The following is a 21,869-nucleotide window of genomic DNA, read 5'->3' on the forward strand; positions in this document are numbered from 1 at the left end:
ATCATCACCTTGCCCTCGAGCTTCCCCTTATAGTGCCAATTTATGTTGATGTGACGATGGAGGGTACATGCACCAACAAAGTTTTGATTTTCCAAGATTTTCCAAGAATGAATTTCAATTCAGCCCTTCCTTCTCAAACTCACCTTGCAAAACAAAGGAAAATAGCATTAAGTTCGTGAAAGAAATCTGAAAATACAATCATATTAATAATAAACAAAAAATCATCCCAATTTAAAACCAACCATTTTGCAAAGTTGAGGTAAATTTTAATCTCATCTCAATCCAAAACCATTCATTTTGTTATTTTTATTTTTTATTTCTAATTTAAAATAAAAAAATTCGGCGAAGACTCATGAAGGGAAGAAACCAGTAAGAAACCCTTCAATCCTGGTCCAATTACAAATAAACATTGCATTATACTGAAATTCTAATATAAAGTCAAAAATCAACCCACTAAAAAAGTTTAATGCTAGAATTAAGACAAATCATATATCCATGACACAAAAAGCCCCCAAAATAAAGCAAATTAATATTTACATCATCATTACATTGCTATCTTCCTTCCTATTTTTTACACAAATCATTCTATCTGTCTTGTCGTACACTTCTCCTGCTTTCTTTCCCCGAGCAAACCTTAATCACTGTCCATCTTCCCATTTCAGCACTATTTGCTATAACCAGTTGTATCTTTCAAAAAAACCTGCACACTATTTCAATAACACCTACAGCAACTTCGATACCCAAAACTGGTCGCATTCCTCTAGGACTCACCCCAGCCACACTCTGTACCCAGGGAACCTTAAATACTGTCCACCTCCCTATTTCAGCATCAACGTCATTTTTACCAGTTTCAAAAAACCTGCATTCTTACCAATACTTCTTCCTGCACCATATCTAATACTACTATGTGAACGACCTCCTCCAAAAAAACCTACACTCCTACCTTCACCTATTATGGTTGTTTTGCCTCCCAATCCATTGAAATCAGTCCCACCCCATCAACCAATTCAGGACGTTCCAGAGGTTTTGCAATCTGCATAATATTCACAATTCAGTCACTTAAAACATCCTGCATCTCAATATCTCCATTGTACCCACCCATCATAACCGTCTCAAAATGAGGGTGATTCAGTATATCTATAATGGCCAACACTTTGTCTCTAATGTTTCCTGCCACTTCTGGAAGAATTCCACTATGAAGTCTCCAGATTACTTGCTCAAAGGGCCTACACCCCACCCTCAACGAAGCCCTAATCCCATTCATGATTTGGGAAAATTCCCCTGCTTCCCACTCCAAATTTTTATAGATAACACTCCCAACCCGAGCATTTCCACTCCTATATCATACCTACAAATGGTTTCTTCAATCTCTGCATCCAAAACCATACTACTGCGGATTGTCCTTCTGACTATTATTCCTATCTGGTGCATGTCTTGGAGGAAAGCTACAGTATTCGACAGTAGAATGGAAATCAAATGGCACAGAAAGATAATCCTGCGTTCAGGTGGATATAACAGCTCAGACCCCAAGATACGACAAATACTACATTTGCAAATTTCGCATTCCACCATGAACACCTCTTTCAAAACCTAATATGTAATCCAACCCTCCAAAGGCATTTCCCATAACTTTAGAGGAAGGTGAATCCTAAAGTTTCTTGGTGCAAACTCCATGTCTCTGTTTTTCGGCTTTCTTTTCCTAACACAAATTATCCCGCAAAGCAAAGACATTATACCTTACATATTAATAATAGCTGCATCACAATCTTAAATTTCCGATACGCACATGTATTGTAATATGATTTTTCGTCACACCCCCCACACAAATCTGCCATATTCCCAATTTGTACATTATCTGTTATTTGATTTTACTCTACACACTCCGCAAGCCTCCATGTCATATCTCATATTATACTTCTGAATTTCTACCACTTATTCCATCTCAACATCATTTATAGTGCACACCAATATCTTCTAATCTCATCATCTCTTAATAATATTAGATCGCAAACCTTTGATGTCTTATGTGACTTACATTCCCTCTCCTCCAAATGATTACAAACCTGTACTTCCCAATCTAGACACTGAGCTTTATTTTATTTTATTTTTTCAAAATTGTTCTGCTTTGTTTTGTGGCATTTGACAGACGTCCAGAGTAATGTCAAACATAATCATAGTAGTTACTCGAAGCATGTGATAGAAAGTGATCCATTGGCTCATCTTTAAGTTGGAAGCTAGCACCATCAAAAAAGTGCAAACATCAATTCAAGAAAAAAACCAACAGTGCAGCTTAATCGCAACCTACATACATATCGGTGATGCAATTTCACAGCCCACATGTCAAAACTTTCAGTCAAGTTGCTGAAATGGACTGAAGCTGAGAAAATGATAATCTAATTGTTGAGTGATCATTGGTACTGGCAAGTTTGCAAACAAGTGCTTCTGTAGCTTGTTCTTCATTTTCAAAAAGTATCAGTGCCTTCTTACCATTAGCCTCAAAAAGTCTGCTGTTAATTATATTTCCATGTTCTTCCAGATGACACACAACTTCAGCCTCTGTCACATCACCAGGTAGGCTAGAAACATGAATCATTTTTGCTGGAGCACAACAGTACCGGTAGTTCTTTGCCAATTGCAGTTAAAACAATTCAGTTTAGAACCTGAGTAATCAGTTGAATCTGAAGATGGATGTATTTGTGCATGCTTAGAAAAGTTCACTTCCAAATGTTTTCCGAAAAGCAAAGGTCCCTTCAAGAAGCGGCCATAAATGGAGAACAAATTGAAAAGTTTGTCTCATCTATTTTCTCTGGGTTTAAGTTGGCAACTAGAATCATGCATCTATCATTGTTACCAGTGACTCCTCGTGGTAAGATACCACCAAAGGCTTCCATTATAGAAGCTCCAATTTCTAATTTTTGTCACTTTCTCTCTCGTCAATTTATTTTTAGGAGAGGTAGGGTAGTTTTGGCGATTTAATAAAGGATGAGAGTTGGCTGGGGAAAATCCTGAGCATCAGGAATTTCCCTTGGGAGAGAATTCTAAGAGTCGGGAATTTCCCCAAAACATAGCATTCTTAAAAAATTCTCAATTCAACATTCCTTGGTAATTCCTTGTTCTATTATTGTTCGTGATGTTGCCCTCATGCCATAAATCAATCTTTAAATGACTTAAGAGGGTGGCAAAATTTGAGAGAAATAAGGTGGGGGAGAATCTTGAGCATTAGGAATTTCCCTCGAATTCATTTTTGCCACTTAGACTCCCTAAAACTTGCCATTTTGCCCCCTTATGCCCATTATTTCACTAATTTTTTGATTTGCTATGCCTTACCACGATCTTGCATCTCTTTTGGGTTGATGAGGAGGGAAAAATCTTGAGCGAAAATCTTGAGCATCAGGAATTTCCCAGAGGAAGAACCCCGAGTGTCAGGAATTTCCCCTAAATGGAGAATCCTGAGTGTCAAGAATTCCCGTCAGTGGAAAATCCTTAAGAAAATTATAATTTTCTCCTCCTCATTGTTCTTTGCATTAGCTTGCCACCAAATAAAGACCTCTCAAAGCGCTTGCACCTCATTTTGTCCAAAGGAGGGAATCTTGAGATTTTTGGTTGATGATATGGAGGGGATAATCTTAAGTGTTAGGAATTTTCACCAGAGGGAGAATCCTAAGAGTCGGGAATTTCCCTTGAACATGGTTCGCTCAAGAACTTTGTCCTATTTCTCGAACATGCAAACCCTCCTCACCTAAACGAAAATTTCTACCCATCAACTTGGAATTAGACTATGTTAACACCTCAGAAGGATGCTAAAACTCTCACACAAACCCTGGACAAAATTACTTCCCAACGAGCCAAAATTGCTCAAACTCACCCCAGACTTGAAGGCTTGAAAATGTTGCAAACTAAATACACCTAAGACAATGACACCCACTTGCTAAAGCAAGAAGAGGGGGTCCCTATTTGCAATGGTGCGACTGTGTGAAAATCACACAACACTGCCTAGAAGGGAGGAGGTCATCACTTGCCAACCCTTCAAGCTTGGTACCATATTTGACCTTGTTTGGTTCTAGCACCAACTCAAGGGCTTTGTGGACTCTCCAGAGGGCCATTGCAGATATTCCTACCTAGTCTTCTTCTCTACCAAGCTTGAAGGGGTCGATAAGTTGATGATCTAGACTCTTTAAAATTGTCCTTGAATTGTTGTGCATCATCAATTCCAAATGTTCTTCACACATCCTTTAGAATACAATCTTGTTCTTATTTTGAAGTGTCTAGATCTTCTTCCTTATGTGTCTAGATCATTTTCCTTATGTCAGCTAACCATTAGTCTCTCTAACAACTTCCTCATTAATGAGAACACAATGAGAACTCTTCGACAATTTGCTTTGACATCAATGACAAGTTCTAACAATCTCTTGAGTTCCCTTGACATCAATGATAATATTTCCAACACATCAACTAAGCAATGTAAGTCTCTTTGTGATAACCAACATATAATGAGAACTCTTTGACAATTTGCTTTGACATCAATGACAAGTTCTAACAATCTCTTGAGTTCCCTTGACATCAATGATAATATTTCCAACACATTAACTGAGCAATGTAAGTCTCTTTGTGATAAACAACATATCACATCATTATACCAAGTAAGTCCACAACAAGGAACCTTGGGGTTGTTTCATTTGATCACACAATATATATATATATATATATATATATATATATATTGTTTAGCATATGAGCATCCTTATTCAAGAGAGAATTTGATATTTGGTGTTTCATTCTGAAATACTAAGTATTTGCTTATTTTGCTTATGCATGTTGCAGTGGCATAAAACTCACATCAACAGAAATTGGCACTAGGAGGGCATGAACAAAGTTCACTTGTGAAAAAATTAACAAAATGAACTTTCAACCTAAATCTAAAATGTGAGAGATATCTTTTAAGTGAAAAATCCAAAATGTGAAAAAGTTGCAAAATGTCGCATCCCTTGGTTGAAGCTTTATTACAATATCTCCACCTATTTCGTACCAATTTGGTGAAGACTCTGTGAGACGAAATTACAAAGTGATAAGGAAAGAAAATTGGTCAATGATTTAATACCAAATAATAATCAATTATCAAAATATAAATAGATAAGCAATAATATTAAACAATCTATCGTAATACTGAAAATATATGTAACAACCCCTTTTTCCGGGTCTTAGCTAACAACAAACATAACATCGAAATGCAAATACTACTTCACATTTATGAGAAGGCAGTTATAACAGTTATGTTCATGCAAAGGAGATTAACAGTTACAATCAATTTAACTGAAATATCATAATCATTGAAGGCATCATCAATAAATCTAAATAGAGGATTTAAGTTTTCCTTGCCCTAAATTCCAACGCTGGAATCCGCCTAGGGCAGCATCTGCGAAACCCAGGTTAGTCCACATATACCACTTAAGAGCACAAATAGTTAAACCAATGTATCATAATGACCAATACCATCTAGGGCTTCAAATACCACTGTATCATTCCTTTTTCTATTGCTAATTATGGTAGTTACATATAGTTAAAAGATACGTTCATTTTCGTTATTCACATAAAAGGGCAGTTATAACATCCATCAAGTGCATACAAATATATTTCATGTTTAATTTGGAAGACCAACTGATCTAACTTTAAAACAAATTCCATTAAAGAGGAAAAGTTGATTTCATTCAAGGGAATAACTAATTCAACGATATTAATCAATCTAACATATCTTCAACTTGTAATTTCAAATATCATAAAAGTAAAATACTATATTGAACGCAGAATCATATCTTTGTCTTGTGCAAGTCTTGACATCTGGTGGAGAGAAGCATTCTTAGGGGCTTAACCTCCCAACTGCGGACCCTTAAATATTCCCACACAACCTCATCCGAGAAAGGCCCTCCCTATCCAAAAATAGACATGGAACACTTTGTCTAGCCACTGAGCATCCTAGTACTAGAGTATCACTCTGACCGCTCGACTAGGCATCAAGATCTAAACATTGGACTATCATGAACTGACTCGGTATTACTTATATAGTTTAATTATTCATTTACTCTTGTTACTAACATTCAATTGTTCTTGTAGGAGTACTTCTCCCCACCCATTCATGCTTGACCTTCTTGGTCTTGGGTGTATCCTAAGAGATTTTTGTGTTTGTAATGCTATTCAACTTATCAAACAAAGTAACTTCCTCAAATTTCATTCTTATCTCAATGGCATATGGACAATACTATTGTAAAAGTCAAATCGATGCCTCATTAATTATATCAAAGTTGGCTCCATACGTAATGTACACAGTATGCATTTTAGAATGTGCTTGCTAAACATTCGCAATGAATGTCAAACTATTTATGGCAGTGTGGGTCTATAAGGTTATCAGCACCCGATAGGCATAGTAATAAATGAGATGAAATAGTTCTATACTTTCTAAATCATCATACTAAAGCCTTTGGTTATGGCCAGTATTGCTTCATCCATGATTGCGGATGCATATTAACACTACAGTCATTCAATTTCATCATAGGTAACCATCTTGAAACAACCAGAAAAGGCACAGAGTGAATGAAAATAAAATTTGAGCAAATCGTTGCATGACCTAAGAATGGTATTTACGTTTAGTTATTGCGACTCAAACTCACAAGCTTCAACAAGAGAATGAGTTCTGTACTGATAGCAAATAGCATGGCTTATCTTGCAGCTTGGGATGTCGTGATGTGTAACAAAAAGAATAATGATATACTAACAACGGGGAATGTTAAAATAGATTACCTGCATGCTCCCTCAGTTACAAGAAAAGGAGTGATGGTACATGGTCATCCATCGGTCACAAGTAACTACTCCAAACTTAAATTTTTATAAGAGGAATAATGTCGATATAAAGGTGGCAATCGATCATCGATATGGAGCCAAATTAAAGACATAAAGATTATACTTTGTCATGGTTTATATATTAAATATATTGACATTATGCTATTGGTATCACCTACAGTTGTACGTACACACATACACATATATATGCCTGTGTAATTTTGAATCATATTTCCTTTTATCAACAAATTGATTGTGCACACACACATATACATGTAGGTGAAATAAAAAAATATCATGTAGTCAATCTTTACAGTTACATCCTAACTACTCAATGGTCCCAAAATATGAAGAAGGTTAAAATTTTTTATGTTATTAAATGTTTAATGTTTTTCTTGTACTAAGAACCGTCCAGGTAGCTCATGATCATCCAACGTACACTCTTGCTTGTCTAATCATTCTCCCTTAGCCATAGTGGTTCGTGACTAATACCTATCTTCCCAAGGATGGTGGTGCCCCCCATGCCCAATTCCTTTCTAGCAATGCTTTCCCCCCTTCGATGTGCTCTTGCAAGCAAAGGATATTCTCCACAATTGTATCAAACTCCTCAATAAAATCACAATTTTCATACCAAGTTATTATTCATAAATCAATCACAATGGCTAACCACCATATCCTTCCCATGAATTCATAATGAATAACTATTTTCCAAGTTTTCAAAATCATGATATAATAACATCATAACAGTTAGCTAACATGTCATCTTCACATGGAACCTCAATAATTATATGAACAATTTTCAATCGAGCCAAAAATTGGGCTGTCACAATATAGCATATACTATCATACGATGATATATATATATATATATATATGCTGAAACATATATATTAAATATTATAAATATAAATATTTTTTTACAAATAGAAAACTTGAACCATGTGACTTTCAAGTTAGGAGTTGCTGTGATGTTCCCATGTTTAGCAAGTTCCTATAGTTGGCTTGGCCAGTTCATCATCACGACTCTCATGAGATGACAGTGGAATTTGAGGGTCTCAATTTTGGGGTTATAGGCTTTCTAGCAGCCTATGGTGAATTTTGGCTCAATTTTGAGAAACTTACTATTTATAGTAAGTCAATTGTTGGTTCTAATGAACTTAGTTGAGTTAGAGGAGTTGAGTGATGCTCTCAATTTTATTTCGAGCTTCTGGTTTGGGCTCCAAAAATCTTGGAGGGAGCATTTATTTATAGTAAGTCACCCTGTCCAATTCATTCATCGCCTTACTTCATCAAGATCACTCCAGAGTTGTCAAATTTTGATTCTAATGTTTCTTCAATCATTTTTGCAAGACGGGTGAATTGTTATTATTCATCTAAATATGTTGAGGTTGTTATTTTTGTTGCTTTTGTATTTGGCTACCTTAGTGTCATAGCTCATTGGAACCAGGTTGGAAAGTTTCAAATCTTGGGCACAACAAATGGTGGCCTTGTGTGTGATAATGTTATGATATGGTTGAAAAGGTCATTTTTGGGAGCCAAAAAGAAATTAATAAATTATATTATATGACACGTTATAAAATGATCTTGTGTTGAGGAAGCTTCTTAAGTGAAGTTGCATTTGGAAAACTTTGTACCAATGGGGGTTATAAATATGAACTCATTTTAAAGGAAAAGCATCCGATTATCTTATTTCCTTTTGTTGTCTTGGTGACATTTCTGAGGTTCTGAATTTTTATGCCCTTGTTGAGGTATAAGGGTTTGGAGTTTTGATTTGTGCATTGATTCCACAACTGAAGTATTGTGGATCAATTTCTGAGTATTACATCTTCCGTTTCTGTGAATCCTGTTGCTTGGAAGAAGTCTTTGGTGGATTGATTTATTTTAACTTCTATGTTGTATTGACTGTGATTGAGGAGCTAAACTCTGCAAAGGGATTTGATCTGATTCTGGAGAGTTTGGTGATTCCAATTACAATACATCATCCTGCATTATGCATTAAGGGGTTAGTGTGCAATTGGTGGCTGTTGCAATCACTGGAAGCAGTGTTTCTTGACTGGTTCCACACCTGTGATCAGCTCACTAGGGCTGCAAACATGCCCAGATAGGCTGCGGGTGGAATTTAGGGGCCTGCAGCTAGATTACAGAGGCCTGTGATAATTTCTTTGGGCCAAATTTCACTCTTTTCAGACATGTGTCCAAGCTGGAGGGTGTTGCATTTGCAATCTGGAGGGCTGCATTTGGAAGTAAGAAAGCTTGGACATCATTATAGGGGTTGCGATCAGTTAAGCAGGTGGAAGAATCAAGGACAAACTATCAAATTGAAAAACCAGGTTCATTATTTGTTGAATGTAATTTCCATATTCCTACCTTGCAAAAACCAGAATTCCGTGTTTGATCTTTGTAATTTCCAATTCACAACTGATGTATTGGCACATTTCATCTTTGGTATTTGTTGATCAGTTAGCATCTAGTTTCAGCATTTACTATTGAATGTATTTTATTTGCAAAACAATCATACATAGCAAAAAACTCAGCAAATGTATTTTAAATCATCCTATATAGTTTTAACAGAGTTGTGCACCAAGTGTTTGACGAAATGTCAAACCATTAAATTATAAAGAAAAGATTGGTGTTTGTTTGAGCTATAACTATAGGGGTTATTACATTTGCCGAGGCGCTTGTCTGTCTTCATCTTCTAACAATTTCCTTACTAATTGAGCTTATTCCATTGTACTGGACTGCACAGGATTATACAGTTCTTCAAGATATATAGCGTAGATAAGAACACAAATCATATAAATGTAACACTCCACTTTGGTGCAATATTATTTTCACATCTTATTAAAGAGAAGTAACATCAGATTGACCAAATAACCTTGATGAAGTGCCAATGTAGACAATTATATCCGACCTGATGTCTTGAAGTAAAATTATAAAAGAATAGTATGCCAGCCACATTCATTTTCTTTGATGCACCTCCATATTCTGGCTAAAAGTTTTGACATATCCAATAATATATCTTTGATATTTGATATACATGTTTGACAACTTTGATACTGGACAAGTTCAATAATAGACATGTTAGCCAATGGCGAGCTTTTCTTTTGATAGGATGATACACCTTGGGAATTATGTCAGTGGCTTACATGCATTTGTGTATGTTTCCCTAGTTCAAATGTTTCGTAGTTGCTACATCTATAAGCATTCCAACCTTAATACTTACAAAAACCAATACCATTTCCCATTTTATGAGGTGTCATCTCTTTGACCATTATGTCATTCTATTTTACCTACCACAGGGAAGGTGCTAGCAAGGTCGTAGAAGGAAGATTTTGCAGTTGAAATTCATGCTTGTTGTGGAGCTTTTTAAGTATCAACAGATCTATTTTGTGCATATTCTGTGATCATTAAATTCCTTGAAATGTCATCCCCATGAGTCGAACTGATGAATGGCTTTCACACATCTCTGAGGACAAGCTTTTGAATATTTTGAAGATGATCAGGTTACATTGTCCAAGTGCCTGGTAAAATATTGCCATGTTTGGAATGCATACATGCGAGTTCCACTAATCGAGACCTTTAAGAGCTTTTTAAATAAAAGTGTTCCTTGCACATTAGCTCGAAACATATAAAAAGCCTTATCCACAAATTCATTTCTGCAACCTTTGAAATTATTGCATTGCATGAAACAGCGCCACTTTGAGATGGCTGCCAAATTAGTCACAGTCCTTGTCTTTGATTCCATTATTTGCATCCATATGGTTATATTGCGTTTCCATTGTAACACTGACAAGAATCTCCACAAAGATGCTTTGATTATTTATATACACACAGCCGAAAATGTTACCTTTAACTGAATTCTTTAATCCTTCATCTCTTTGTGGCATCCATAACTTGAGCAGGGATGCAACCTGTCAACTAGTTTAGTTTCTTTGTTCATAGCTTCACACTTCGCATGCATGTCTTCATGACAGTCCAAGAAATCAATTCACGTGCCTCTTCATGAACGTCAAAACCTCCTTTAGGCATACTGTCAAACAGTTTGCAACATTGGTCTATGTCAAAAAAGAATTTTGAGATGCCACTTTCTCAACCCAAAATGGTGAACACTTTGCCTGCACATAGTTTGTATCTGCCACCTGTAGTTGCCTTGTAGTTCCCAGAACCTTGTTCTTTTGACTTTATTTGTTGCAGATCTTGCAACAAATTATATCCATCGAACTGCATTCAACGAAAAATGGTTTGTGTGTCATTGTCTAGGCTTGTACCTTTTGCATGTTTGTCTACTGGAACAACTTAACCCCATTATCTAACAGGAATCTTTATTCTTAAGTGCTTCAATGGATGTCTATAACCTGCTTCAAATCTCTTATTGTAGGCATGAAAAGTTGGTGACAAAGGGTTGTGGAACGCGGCTTTACACCTTCCATCCACAATTTCTTGGGAATTCGTAAAGCCTTTCCTCCAAATTTGTCCCTTTTCCTGCTAATCCTTGTGAATTAGGTCATTTCATGACATTATATATTTTTGAGGCGACTGTCAAATTGTTCATACACTGTCCCAAAGCTTCCATTTGTGGCAGGGAGGTTGTTGGCGACAGGTTATCGAGCAACTGGGTTTTACAATCTCCCATTTCTTTTCATAAAAAAATTCTAAAATATTTACCAACAAATCTAATAATTGAAATTCAGACGATGATAACTTGATATAAAGTTGCAGCTGTAAAACAATTGTCAAGTTATGAATTTCGGTATGCTGGTAGAAAACTGGGTTTTCTAAAGCTTAATATTCTGGCTTTCCTTGCATATACCAAAAAGCTGCCTGGTTTTATCAGGACCAATCTTTAAACATCCATTAAACACTCAATTTGCATCCTAATTCCAGATTTTGCTTCTCAAATCTGATCTGCATTAAGTGACCATGTTCTGATTTTGTACTCTATGCTGGCGAGTTTAGGAACCAACTGGGCATGCAGCCTCAAGAAAGGTCTGAGTCTGACCTCTCCTTAGGCTTGTGAGCTCCAAGAGAGTTTGGATTCCGACCATCTTTTGGGCTCAAGCCCAAGGTAATATGTTCAACCCCTGACTTAAACATTTTGAATTCAATCTCTCTCATGCTCTTAAGGTTAAATTCACATTTTGATTTATCCTTTTCTAGACTTCATCTTTTACACTTTGATCATTCCAACTAGTGTTTCATCGGTCCATCAGCACGTTACTTGCAATTTGACAACATTTCTTGATCTCCTCATCATCCAATACTCTGATTTTCAGCGACTTGCACTTTCATGGATCAATCTTCTGGATTTTCAAACCAGCTCTCCATCTTGTCATGTCATTTTTCAACTGGCATCAACTTCTCAAATGGCAAAGCACAGTTATCAATCATAAGCAAAAACAGTTTCAATACAAGACTCGTCAACGAGATTTTGAAAAATTCCCAATGATATTTTTTCAATAAAATTCACAAGTAATTGCAAAAAATCTTGAGTTTTGTATTAAAAACTCCATCAAAATTCACATAATTTAGTTTTTTGGCTTGCAATTAAAAGAATATGATTTTCATTGGTGGTAAGCCTTAATTTGGGCATGCCAAGGGCGCTACCCTTGACCCAATTTGGGAGTTTCCCCAAACCTCCACTAGGGACTATGCTCCTTGAACCCCCTAGGGGCATCGCTTCCAAAATCCCGTGAGGGGCACTACCCCTCAACTTTATTCTAGTCTCCACTCCCAAATTCTCATTATTTATTGGAATCTATCAAATAAAAAAACTTGATTAAAATGAGGGGGCTAAGTTGCCAAATTTTCTGCAGTAACACTGAAAGTCTGATTCGATTCTGTACAAAGTCTATCCCTTGTCAAATTCGCCCCAAATTCTCCCGCAGAATCACAAAAATGCTGCAAATTTAGTCAGACAAACCCGGGCAGAATTTGGAGCGAATTTGGAAGGATTTGCTGCCCAACAACCAAACCCAGGGCGGATTTGATCTCAAAACATTATTTTAAACTTTTTCAAAGTGTTTTTTTTTGCCTAATTTGGTCAATTCGATCATGTGATCAAGCAAGTGTATCTGTTGCATGTATGGCTAAATGATGGAATTTACACCCTATTGAACTGAAACATAGATATGGTGGTGTATTTTGCTATATTGCTTTACTATTAGCATAGTGATATAAGAACTTATTTGCTGCGACACACACACATATATTAAAAATGTATACTTTTGTACGGATGAATCCAAACCCGCCCCCAATTAAATTGAACAAATTTCGAACCTGAATCTCAAACTGACTCTAAACCTGAATCCGAACCAACAACTTAGGTAATTGGGATATAACTGGAGTGTGCCTACTTAGACATTATTGCACGACCTGCCAAAAATCTCTCTAGATGAAGCAACATCTACATATGACATGGCTAGTGGAAATGGCATCATAACTCATTTAGACTTGAACTTGTTTTTTGGTCTATGGTATGTATTACATTCTAATTTTGATTTATATAAGATGAAAATTAGTAATACTCTTAACAAATTTAGTAATATGTGTGTTTTTGAAGAATATTTTTCGACATGTGTATGTAAAATGTTCACCAAAATTGTCGAGCTATTGCAGAATTTTTGTTGAATACTGAGTTTTTTATTTTTTTGGGCCTGCCAAGTCCAAGTTTTTCAACCATGAGTACACCTATGGTTACTGGGTATAAATTGAGTAAAGATGATGGATCTGCTCCAGCAAATCATACACTATACAAGTCAATGATTAGTAGTTTGTCGTATGTGACTGATTCTAGATCAGATATAATGCAAGTAGAGGGGATTGTAGCTAGGTTTCAGGTAACACCTAAATAAACTCATGTCAAGGCAGTAAAAAGGATATTTAGATGTCTAAAGGCTACAACTGATTTGGTTTGTGGTATCCTAAGAATGAAATTGGAAGAAATTGAAGTTTAAAAAGTAAAATAAACCAAAAAATAATAATAAAGTACTTAAATACCTTTATATTTCTATGATTCTCAAGACAAGCAAAATTGAAAACTGAATGAAAAAAAAAAAAAAAAGTTCCAGAATAATAGAATTAGTACAGATTCTATTTTAAATTTTATAAATTTATCAGGAAATAACAGTGTTGTACCTTCTTTTTCCCTGCTAGCCATCTGCCAGATTGTCATACTTTGTATACTATCACCCAATTATCTATACTTGGGAAAAGAAAATTTGAGAAAAGGAAAAAACCAAGCTATAAAAAGTGCCTAGAACAATTTAAATCTACAAAGCAAAACTCTAAAGAGAGCCAAAAGACAGTCCCTCTTTATATTAGCCCTGGGTAAATGAATCTAAAATGGAATCCTTTCAAGAACAATGTATTCTACACAGTTCTCTTGAATGAATCATTCAAAAATTTGTAAGACACAAACAAGACTGATATAAGGTAGTAATTACAATGATATGCAGAACAAAGCAGCTGCAGGGAGAGCTGCAATCTTGCTCAGACTCCCTCCTGGTCAGATGCCAATGCGCTTGGTAACATATGAATTTTAGGTTTATGAAAATGCATTCAAGTACCCCAGTTGCTTGATCTGCTAATAGTACATTCAAGAACATATCTGTCAACTGTTTTTGAACGAAACCAGCATCTAGCAGTATTTTCAGGAAATTTCAGCTTGTTTTGTTTTGCTTGCCATGTTGTAGACTTCCATGATGGTATCCAAGGAAATATTAACTTAAGAAATATGATCAGTTCTGACTGATGCCTTTTTGGTACCTTAATCTCTCAATCTGCTGTTCTAGAAAATCAAGTATTGTATCTGTGACATGATTTGGAGAACAGCCTGCATCTATCATCATTCTCAAAGTTTTATAAGCTTTCTTTACCTTACCTGCTTTGCTGTAAACTTCTATTAGAGTGTTGTAAGTGACAACATCTGGAGTGAGCCCATTAGCACTCATACCTCTAAAAAGTTTTTCTACCTCATCTAAGTCACCTGCTTTTCCAGCTGTATTTATTAGTGTATTGTACATAACAATGTCCAAGTATCCTCCCTTCCTTAACATTGCCTGAAGAACTGCATGTGACATACCTTTTTCACCCTTCTTTCCAAAGCTATCGATGATTATGTTGTATGTAGCTACATCAGCAAAACATGATTTCCTACCCATTTCAAGGAAAAGTCCCCAGGCCTCCCCAAAATAGCCTTTCTTAACAAACACTGTTAGCAATGTATTATAAGTATAGGTTTCAGGCTCGCTTGCGTTTTCAATCATATTTCTAAATAACCTAAAAGCTGTCTTTACCTTCCCTTGTTCTGAAAAAACAGACATGAAAGTGTTGAACATATCAATATTAAAAGAATCCATCCCTCTACCTTGTATCCTTCTTCCTTTAAATGCCAAAAATCCTGGGTAAGCTTCAAAATCAAAATCCCTTTCTGAAGTATCTTGCTCACCAGCACCATTTGTATGATCCACTGAGACTTTCGAAGTAACAGAACATCCATTCCTCTTCTGTGGATCTTCTTCTGCCCTTGTGTCATTGACAAACATGTCTGAAGATGATAGACTAACAGTAAAGTTATTTGCATCTTCTATCCCTTGAGAGACCTTGCCTATATCTGTTGGAGCCTGTACGAGCTTCGAGGCATGGTTCTCGCTAATACTATCTCCCACGTTTGTTTTCAAGTATGATATATGACCAACGGGAGGCCAAATGTTCCTCTGTTCCTTTTTCTTTCCTGGCATACCACTAGAAGCATTGTCATTGTTTACAAACATAAATCTTCGGTTAAGACCTTCCTCTTGCCTCTCTTCAGTTACTACCTCCATATCAGCACTCCACCTTATGATATTAGGGACAACACTGCTATCTCCAATTCGCTTCATAAGCTGACGTGCCCAGTCCTGTCTACCACAGCGATGAAGCGCGATCAACAGTGATGTTACTGTTACCATGTCAGATGCCAGCCCTCTGGATTCCATTTCTTCCAATAACTTAAGAGATTCCTCAATTCTCCCTATCTTACACAAATACGAAATAACTATGCTGTATGTGATTCCATCTACACAATGTCTTTTCTTCTTCAAATCATCAAAGAGCACATAGGCAGCTTCTGCCCTACCTTTCTTGAATAATCCATCAATCAAGATATTGTAAGAGAAGCAATTTGGCACCATGCCCTGCTGCACCATCGTCTCAAAGAGTTTGCATGCATCGTCTATATTGCCGACCTTGAACAGGCCATCGAGAAGGGCATTATACGCAATCAGATTAGGATTGCAACTATCATGAGCCATTTTACTGAAAAGTTTAAATGCATCATTGATCTTATTAACTTTACACAGTCCACGGATCAGAGTTCCATAACTAATGGCATCAGGGTCATGCCCTTGGTCCTTCATCTCTGCGATCATGTCCATAGCTTCGTTCAATTTTCCTGCCTTACATCGAACAGCAATCATGCAATTGTATATACATACATCTGGAGCACATCCTTGATCTTTCATTTCTTCAAACACTTCTTCAGCCAAACCCACTTTCCCAACTACACCAAAAGCATGAATGCATATACTATAAGTCCAATTATCAAAAATGCAGCCATTGATTCGAGCATCATAAAACACTTTCTCGAACTCCGTCATCATGTGCACCTTTCTCATACCTAATAAGAGCTGATTTAGAGCAGTGGTATATGGTTTCATATTGGCTTTCAGCATTGAATTAAATATAACAAAGGCTTTACTAACTTGGGATTTCTTAAGCAGCGCTACAAGAATATAATTATACAGCTGATGGTCAATTTGGCTGGACCCACCATGTTGTTCCATTTTATCCAGAATCTCTAATGCCTCGTCAAACATACCTGATTTGATAAAACTGCGAAATAGAAGCTTGGAAGTCTCAGTGTCTACAGAGCATCCATCCTTCTTGAGGTCAATCAGGATAGAGGGGATCAATTCTAGCTTGTCTTCCCTGCACAATCTCCAAATCATGGAGATGTATGTTTTGGAGTGGTGTTTGAAGCCCTTCTGTAGACCTGCCCAGTTGAAGAAATTCAGAGTTTTTTCCACGTCTAAATGCCTGGCTTTTATGACACCTAAAACTATGTGATGGTCAAGTTGTTTGATGGATAGGGCAGAGAGGGACTTATTGACGTCTGTGCCTCCCTTTCGGAGCGCCTGGCAGATGGATGCCACCTCCAATATTCTCAATGCAGTGCCAACTCCTTCCCCATTCCGCATTGCAAATGGGCAGATACTTGTTTTTGTGCCATTCTAAGATGCTCTCACCATCTCCTCATTGGCAGAGTGTTTTCTTTACACCAGTTGCAGCACTGATCTAATAACAGAAAGCCGATTTGGGAAATACTATAGGAAAAAGTTTTTCCCAGGGTTTATGAAGATCGTGGACATAGTTTTTGAAATAAATTATTTGATTACTTTGAACTTCGAGGTTATGGCTCTCTAGCCTATCGGCTAAAATCAAATAAATCTTTTATAAATTATCGCGGAGTTGGAAGTCCCGAAGTGTTTAAACTCAAGTACTGTTAGTTTACTATGCCTGTTTTATATCATAGCAATTATAGCAATAGTATTGATGTGTAGGATATATTTTCTCTAGTTTTTCAGTTAAATTTATTGACCTATGTTTCATGAGTAATAGTTCACACTAATTATTTCGATGAAAAGTTTTTTTCGTAATTTTTTATTTCATTGTTGGTCTTATTGACTTTTGATCTTTGAGTCTTTTTTCTTACTTTTTTCTCATCTTCTTTATATTATGACCTTGTCTACGTCAGCTTATCTTTTCTTCTTCAACTCTTCTCATATTGATGATGGATCACGAAGTGTAATTTGATGTGTCAATGCAAAACTATTGCACACAATCAGAATCCATAAACAAGAAATTGTCCAAATGATGGATTGTGGAAATCTCTTCATGAAAAAAATTAAGAGAGTTTATGTGAGTCATGTCTACCAACATCTTTGACTCCTTCCATGTGAATGTGACAAAGTTACTCTTCTAGGTTGGCTATGTGTGAATGGATTACTCACCTAAAGTTATGGAAGATGTAGTTCTACAAAATAAAATGCATTTTTGTTCTTATTCATAGCATCATGTCATTAAAATAAATTATAAACATTGCACAACATCACATTTATTGCTTATCATTTTGATCATAAATGAAGTATCAAAACAAGTCTAATAGAAATAGAAATAATATTAAGCATCAAAGTCTAATAAAGTATAAACAATAAATAATGAAACACAACTAGTTTGGGACTTATTAATAGATAGTACTAATGAGGTGGAGGACATTTGCATTATGAGACTAGACTTGCAAGTCACCAAAAACATCAAGACCTGCGCAACTTCAGATTATCTAACTCACCACTATCTATATTTTGAATGAACACTCCAGTTACCAAAACCCCTTTTTATTCTTCCATTGTATGTTGATATACAACAATGCATACTTTTTTCTTTTTTTTCCCTTTTACTCTTCTCCTTTCCATCAATAACATTTTCTTTGCTTGGAGACTTGATTAAAACACCTAAATTTCTTAAATTGTCCTTAGTTATTAAGAAAGTGGTGTCTCAACCCTTCATTTGCATTAGGTTGATGTTTGTCATAATCTTTAGATAGCAACAACTTGAGATCTAGAGGCCAATAAATAACATAAGAGCAAGAGATATAAATTGGACAATAAAAAAATTGTATTCTCATCAATGTCGCCATAACTGAATTAAATTGCATAACTATAATAGGTAATGGATACAGTAAGTGTAGGCATGTCTATTTATATAGGTGAGACAATAACAGATTGATAACCAAGAGATAACTTATCACCCACATGAGATGGGAGGATTTGCATTGTTTGAAATGACTCCAAGGCATAAACAAACTTCTTCCAACATGGGGTTTGATTTGACTGGGATAATTACATCATTCTTTATTGCTATTGAATCTAAAAACTCTTTATCTAAAATAAAGATATAGGATAAATGAATACCTAAATTTTCATAGCAGGGTTTCGTTATTCGATGACCAAGGAGGACTGAAACATGACTTCTTCCTTATAAGACAATGTTTTTGTTGAAACCTTTAATGATTCCTAGGCTTCGACACTTTGATGATCTAATCTTATTTTTGCCATATATTTGGTTCAAAATTCTTCACTATGGGAGAAGAAAACAAATTTTCATCACCTAATGGGGAATCAAAGGGTTGAAATAAAGGGTTGTCTCTGATAATAGCTGTAAGATATAAAAATATGGTTATAAATGATTTAGAAAAATACACATGAAAGAGACCCTAAAGCCATATTTTTATACATAGATATGAATTGTAAGGAGATGGAATGTAAATCTAGAAATTCTAATATTGAAATGAAGAAATTAAAGTACTTACCTTCAAAAAAGAGCCTGCTGAAAACCCTGTCAAACAATCTCAGAAACTATTGATTTTCGCATACCTAAATCGAAACTATGAGAGCTACAAAACCTAGAAATATTTTTCTTTTCTTACCCAAGTTGATCTTGACCCAAATACGTGGTAAGATCTTACCCCTTTATTTCTGACCTTGACCTACATTGCTCCAACGAAAATTCTATTTGCAAATCTCAAAAGTTTGTCAAAAAGGGTACTCAAATCTACACTAATATTTGTTGTCCTTCACCTGAATCTGCAAGAAAAAGGGTTTTGTTGTTTGGATGAGGGGTTTGCCTTGGTCAAACCCCAATTTGGAATCAACATTAATAATGAAATTGAAATAGAGAATGCTAGCAAGTAGTAGAAGTAGATCTAACAATGAAGCTGTGATATTCAATAGATATGCAATTATATTTGAAATGTAAACAAGAATATTGATATGAAAGCTTGGACTCAATAATGTAAATCAAAATCATAAATGTAAATCAAAACCTCCATGATTGCTTGAAATCCACCTTGAGGAAGAATGAATAGATCTTGAAGATGAACAAAGGATCTTGAAGGAAGATCACACCACCATGATGGATAGATATAGGGTTTGAATGATGAATCTTGAATGCTTGAACCAAATCCTTTCAAAGGCTTGAATACTTGAATCCTTGATCTTCAATGAAGAACTTGAATGCTTGAATAAGTGATTGCTTTCTCAATTGATTTGCTTACTTGAATTATCTTGGGAGAAAACTTGATCTCAAAACTTGATTACTTGATCATGAAAAGTAGATATCTCCTCATGAAACGTGGATGTGAAAATGAGAGAGGAAGGCTTCTTTTTATACTAGTCGAGGGCTAAAACTTCTAGAGAGGTTAACATAGGAGAATTAAATTCTGATTAAGCCTTAACCCCTAGAAATGGACCTAGATTAAATACAATTTAAGAGCTTACCATTCTGAAACCTAAAACAGCTGACCCGAAAGTGGGAAAACAAACTTTTGAACTTCTCCCCACATCTGACAAACTTTCCAATGAAATGGGGGACCTAGTTCAAGGTCGAGGTCAACTTTGTGTAAGGAAACTTGGCAATAAAGAATATAACCGTTTCCACATAACCCATAATAAATCTAAAATAAACACGAAATTAAAATCCACATGCAAGAGAATAGACAACAGACCCACAAAATGTGACACAAGATATACCCTGGGAAACCCTCATTGAGAGAAAAAACCCAGCCTCCAAAAGCATCCATCATCATGTATTATTCAGCAAAAAACCATTGCCATACAACCATGGAAGCCTTCATGGCCATAGCCACAACCGAGCAAACTATGTGAACAAGCATGAATCCACACATCCCATGTCATGCTTTCAACCTTCACAAATGCTCCCTTGGCTAACCTGTCAAGCCTTGTCCCGCTCGACTCTTGCCTTTTGTCTTCTCCTTGTCACTCTCTCTCTCTATACAACAACTACCCTTGTGGCTGCTTATATAGTAGCAAGTCCCACCAAACCACCAAGTGGTATTACATAAACCATGTGCTAAAACCATGTGCTACCTAACCCGCTGACCCCACATTTAATATTGGGCATTTAATTCTTTTCCCCAATATTAAATAATTACATAAAATATTATCACAATGTTACAATACAAATCATCAAGAATATTCCATGGAATCTTTACATGTTGCACGTCCATCTAGATGCAACATTACATAATAAAATAACAATATTATGCAATGTGTGCAACACCCATTATCTCAACAATCTCCCACTTGTTGTATACATTGCATAGGGTCAATCAGCCACATAAATAAACAAGGGAACAATCCCTCCTAGCACATCCACCATCATGGATCAAAATACACCGAGTACTCCATCCTGGTACTCGCAACAAAATCAAAGTATCCAGCATCTCGAACATGAATGATCTCACCTCCTATTATGCCACTCCCACTAGACATACATAGAAGCCATCCAAAGAGAAAGCCACCCAGCCTGTCACATTAGAAGATCATAAAATCCTGTACCAACTAAAATTCCAAGCACAAATAAACTGATCCAAAGGTAATCACATGTATCCATAGTTGTCAAAATATCCATAGCTGAAATAGCACCCACAGCAAAGTGCCAAACTCATCCAACTATCTATACCTCAAAGGTATAACAAGTGAATCTCATATCACCAACATATCCAATCTATAACCTGCAATCACAAGCCTCAAGAGCAATACCTGCCACATATATACCAAGAAGCTCCCACTGCAAAAGATAATGTCAAATCTATAACCAATCCACTCAACACATCTCAAAGAAGTGAATCCATGTAGTATCAAAGACATCCACAATACATAAACCAATATCCTGCAAGAAAAAAAACTCTCATAACAAGTCTCCAATGCTCTCCCAAGTTCACCACAACCAACAGAGGAAAGAGATAAAGGAATAACCATGTCATCTCTCACATGACAAACATGAGCACAAACCAGTGATCATAATCTCCAACCAATCTCAAATCCAATGTAGGAAAAAATTGAACATCCAAGAAGATAACCAAGACCAGAGAAACCATGCAAATTAAACCTGTATCATGTCCTTCTACACACACCTCTAGA

At 36.1% G+C, this 21,869-nt stretch overlaps 2 pseudogenes across 1 annotated transcript in view; both read right to left on the reverse strand.

The window, feature by feature from the left end:
- The window catches only part of LOC149532252 (uncharacterized), a 39,389-nt pseudogene extending 22,109 nt beyond the window's left edge, over positions 1 to 17,280 (reverse strand). Inside the window, exon 1 of the transcript XR_016357359.1 lies at positions 14,274 to 17,280. The product of XR_016357359.1 is annotated as an uncharacterized LOC149532252 (transcript). The remainder of the gene's footprint in view (positions 1 to 14,273) is intronic.
- Positions 2,354 to 11,058, reverse strand: LOC149532253 (polypyrimidine tract-binding protein homolog 3 pseudogene; annotated as a pseudogene).
- Positions 17,281 to 21,869: the final 4,589 nt, after the last annotated feature.

The sequence above is a fragment of the Cupressus sempervirens genome, chromosome 10 (genome assembly GCF_028749045.1).
Source record: "Cupressus sempervirens isolate cs-2001-9-10 chromosome 10, ASM2874904v1, whole genome shotgun sequence".
Taxonomy (NCBI): Eukaryota; Viridiplantae; Streptophyta; class Pinopsida; order Cupressales; family Cupressaceae; genus Cupressus; species Cupressus sempervirens.